The sequence below is a fragment of the Tupaia chinensis genome, unplaced genomic scaffold (genome assembly GCF_000334495.1).
Source record: "Tupaia chinensis unplaced genomic scaffold, TupChi_1.0 Scaffold000093_1, whole genome shotgun sequence".
Lineage (NCBI taxonomy): Eukaryota > Metazoa > Chordata > Mammalia > Scandentia > Tupaiidae > Tupaia > Tupaia belangeri.
In genome coordinates, this window is record NW_006159555.1 from 374915 (window position 1) to 380062 (window position 5148).

A 5148-nucleotide genomic window follows, 5' to 3' on the forward strand; every position below is an offset into this window, starting at 1 on the left:
TTAGCAAGCCAATGTCATAACTGATTTCATGACTTTGTATTGAATTCATTCTCTAATTTTTTTGATTCTCATATGATTTGTTTGGTGATATTTTGTGTCTGTTTTGCAAACCTAACCAGAATCTGCAGTCAGAGAATTATGAAATAAAATTAAATTTTGGAGCTATTCCCTTTATGATCATTAATGTTGTATTCTCTGTTGAAAGACAGAGTTTACTACATTGGTAGATAATTAACTTAAGAGAGTTTCATAAAGAAGCAATATTTTCTGGCAAGAAGTTACTCACTCCTTTGATTAATACAATAATTAGAAACAACTTGTTAAGGGCAAAATTCTGCAGTATGAGCAACTCTTGTTATCTGGAATTATGATATTTTACTTAAAGGAATACTTGATGTCCAGCTTTTTTATATTTGCTATATTCTACCCCAAAAGTATTAGAGTAGGAAAGGAAAACGTAATATAGGAACTTCAGTCTATGTTAACTCTAATCTTTCACTGTGATTTTCAACTTAGAATTGCAATATTAGTTGTAAAACTCTCCAGATTCTTGTTCTGTAAAGTATTATTTATGAATGAGCAGCATCCCCAGAAGATTATGAGAAATAGAGAACCTCAGGTTGGAACTCAGACCTACTGAATCAAAATATGCATTTTGACATGATCCCAGTTTATTACATGGCAAGTAACAATCTATGTATGTGTGCATAATATATATGTATAATTGTAAATATATTGTATGTATGTATAAATATATAAATGGTGTGCATGCATGACCCCTATTCCCATTGCCAAAATTTTTTTTACAGAGTAGGGCAAAAATAACCATAAAAGAGAGAGGAAAAACAAGAGAAGGCATGGCCATCACCTTCTGGGATTCACAGGTCTTGACCTGCAGGTTTGGGGTTGAAGCCATGTACATTTAGTAGTCTTATATGTAACTCAAGCCCTTTGGAAAAATGTCTTCTTTATAAGACTGTTTCTGGGGATTCTTAAGAATTTTAGATCTCCATTCATTTCAAAAGTCTACGAGGTAAGTGCATGATGCTTTTTAACTAATAATTATTAATCCAGGACTTTTAATTCCCTAGATTTTTCATTAACAAAGTATTTTTTAAGTGAATATAGAATTTATTTAACATTCAAACTTCATTAAGACATGTGCAATGTGGCTATTTTACTGGGGTTTAACCCTACCTAAGATATGATTGCTTGCTGGGGCTTAGCAGCAGGGTCCAGGTCACACTTAGCCCTAATTACTTCATTGAATAAATACAATACCAAACAAAACGCATTAAAATACTTCCTTAAAAAATCATTTTAAAGGCCTTACTATTCAGGCTAATAACACAATAAATGCAGATATGCTAGTTTAACATAATTGGCTGATTTTATACAGTACTTATATCTTTTAGTCCACAAATATATTATTAAATGATGTAGAACATCTAATACACCATCTCTACATAACTAATAAATAAATTTGTAAGAAAAGAAGATTTTACAGACCCCATCTTTTTTTATACCCACCCCAACAGTCTAACTCTAGAGGATAAAGCCAATGACTTTCCTCACAAGAGCTCATGACTAATGTCGTTTTGCTATCAAAATCTGTATTTCTGATCCATTATGAGCATTGAGACAAGATTCAAATATTCCCAAAGAAAGAAGCACAATGCACGTTGTGATCACCTATTAAGCAAGAGCAAGCACTGCATTCAAAACTATCTCATCCCAGGAATTAAATAAGGTCAGCCACATTCATGGGCATTTCCTCCACTGTAGTATTGTAGAAAGTCTCAATGTCATGAAGAATCCTCTTGTCTTCTTCACTAACAAAGTTTATAGCCACACCTTTCCTACCAAATCGACCCCCTCTGCCAATTCTGTGAATATAGTTTTCACGATTAGTAGGTAGGTCGTAGTTTATAACCAAAGACACTTTTTGTACACCAATCCCACAAGTCAACAAGTCAGTAGTGATCAGAACACAACTTGACCCTGACTGTAATTCTCTCACGATAACATCTCTTTCTTTCTGGTCCATGTCACCATGCAGAGCAGAAACCATGAAATCCCTAAGCATGTATTTTCTCAGTGAGCCAGTCCACCTTGCGCCTTGTATTGAGAAAAATAACAGCCTGCGTAATGGTCGGAGTCTCATACAGATCACAGAGTGTATCCAGCTTCCATTCCTCTCTTTCAACATTAATATAAAACTGCTTGATTCCTTCAAGGGTCAATTCTTCCTTCTTCACCAGAATTCTAATCATATCTCTCATGAATGTTTTGGTCACTTCCAATACATCAGTTGGCATTGTGACAGAAAGCAAAACAACCTGAATACTTGCATTTAATTTTTAGAAAATCTCATAGATTTGATCCTTAAACCCTCTGATCAACATTTCATCTGCTTCATCCAAAACAAATATTTCGATCCATTTTGGAGAAAGATATTGTCCATTTAACATATCAAACACTGCCTGGTGTACCAACGGCAATCTGAGGTGCTTCAGCCTGCAGTTTTTGCATTTCATTTCGAACATTTGTTCCACCAATACACGCATGACAAGTTGCTCCCATATAGTCTCCAAGTGCCAGAATTACCTTTTGTATCTGTTGAGCCAGTTCTCTGGTGGGGACCTACACTAGTACTTGGGTCTCCTTGAACTCAATCTCCAACTGTTGCAGATGGAAATAGCAAATGTGTCTGTCTTGCTAGTACCTGACTTGAGCAATCAGATCATACCCTTTAGCACAAGGAAAAATAGCTCTCTGTTGAATAGTTGAAGGCTTCTCAAAACCATAAGCATAGATAACCAGAAGAAGAGACTCCTTTAAATTCATACCATCAAAGTTATCAACAATCTCATTCCAGTTGCTCTCAATGACACCATCAAGGTCCATCCCCTCTGGGCCGCCATGTTCCCTGTTAAAATGTGCAGAGCCACCGAACATGATCTGGAAAACCACTCAGTGCCCGACTGAAAAGCTCATTAACAAAGTTTTAAAACCCCGTATTCTAGTCTCATGTTTCATATACTAGTGAAAGAGTAAACCTAAGTGGACTTAAATAACCCTAGCTAAATTATTTTAATACTAATTGAGGAAATTACTTTTATGAATTACCTGTTAATCTATCTACATTGAAAATAGATTTACATACAAAACACCTATGTATACCTAAAATAAACAGATGTTATAAATGAATTAGATAATATATATATATATGAAAATAATAGTTTTTATAATGAGTGTGCCTTTAAAATCAATGAAAAAATTAATATTTATTATTATATGGAGTCAGAATTATGGCATAAACTTTCATTTTAAGTTATACCCAACAATTATACAATCACTCTTTGTAACTTTATTATCTTCTCTAAAGAATTATTTGATTTTATTCATTATTATTACTTTTTTTCTTTCATTTGACTAGAGAAAGAAAAAGAGATGAAGAGAAGGAAAGTGAGAAAGCAAGTCACCCTGTCCAGGACTCCAACAGCAGTCTGCCATGTGGAAGTCCGGGGTCCCAACCATACCACCTGCCAGCCCCTGTCTGTAACTTTTGAACACCATGAAGTCTGTTTGTCCTCCTATCTATCCTTGATTCTCTTAGTTTGCTCAGTTAGCTGGCTTGGTTATGTCACTTTTTAACAATTTCTTCTATTTATTTCTTTCTGTTTATTTATTTATTTTAGAGAAATGTTTTTGCAATAGGGCACATGTGCCCACCAGAGAGACAGAGAGACAGAAAGCAAGAAATAACCTCCCAAGGGGATGGCTTCACCACAACACCCTCTCCTCCAATCTCCCCTTGAGATTTTGGGCACTCAAGTTCACGTACCCTGCATTAAGTTTCAAGCCTCCTGGTCTGGGACTCAAACTGCACTTGGTCATGTGGGAGTTCAACAATGTAACCATTATGCCATCTACTGGTCCCATATGTTCACTTATTTTTGTAATGTTATTTGTGTTAGACGATTACAACTTATTTTATAAGCATTATTTCTGTCACTTTGATTATTGTATCTTCTTTCTCAATTTAGAGTCTCTGTCATACAATCTGTATCATTAAATTTTTGTGTATTCTGAAGTTGTATTTTGTCATTTTATTTTAATTTTTATATAACTGGCTCAATATTATATGCCTCAATAATATTCCCATTGCTAATTTAATCTACTTCTTATAATATTGTTTTGTCATCCTTTGTTATCATTAAGTAGGAAAATCATTTGTAATATGAGTAATGATGGAGGTTTTCATACCCTGAAAGACATGGAATGTATTTTCTTCACACGTACACCTGCAAACACTATTCCAATCTTCCAATACTAATTTCTTCACTCCCCTTAAACATGAATCATCTGATTTTAAATTCTTATGATGAGTTATCTAGTAGATGTAGACATAAAAACCACCCCCATAGTACTGCTTCCAATACAATACACTGAGTCATTGGAATGACTTTTTTTTCCCCACAGAAAAATTTCTAATTCCATTATGAAAAAAATAAATAAATAAACTTAATCCTCTTCCTCATGTTTTCTTCCTCTTGTAAAAACTATGGAAGTTGAGTGTACTTTCAAAGGTCAGGGCACTTGTCTTGGTCATTACTGTCTTCATAGTACTTGGCACTACACCTAACACACAATATGTATTCAATAACTGTTGACTATACTAATGACGAACACACACACACACAAACACACGAGATTGTCCATTTAGTACATCAGAGCTTGGAATGGTCTACTTCACTGGTGGGAAAGCATCAAAATCACATGACCTTAAATCACAAATATGAAATGCCTTAACCTTGTAGACTTCCTGGAATATAACTTGCAGTGACTACAACTTTCTTCTGAAATGAGTAGCTAGAATTCAAAATTCAAGACAGAAACTTTCATATAAAATATAATTCTGCTACTAACCTGCAAGAAGTCAGTTCCTTATATCATGAACATTTATAGTGAAATTTCTCCATATAATCATCAAACCATTTACATACATCCTAACCATGATTATGCTAAATGAATGATAGTAGGACTAACAATCTAAAGAGCTTTACTGGGCCAGCAGATGACATTATGGTTTAGTTGCTAAATCCCACAAGGCTAATTGAATGGTTAGAGTTTCAGAGTCTGCAG

The 5148-nt window shown here is 34.5% G+C and overlaps 1 pseudogene; it reads right to left on the reverse strand.

Annotated features, from left to right (window-relative positions):
- Positions 1–1714: 1714 nt before the first annotated feature.
- On the reverse strand, positions 1715–2958 carry LOC102491515 (eukaryotic initiation factor 4A-II pseudogene; annotated as a pseudogene).
- Between the last annotated feature and the right edge of the window lie 2190 nt (positions 2959–5148).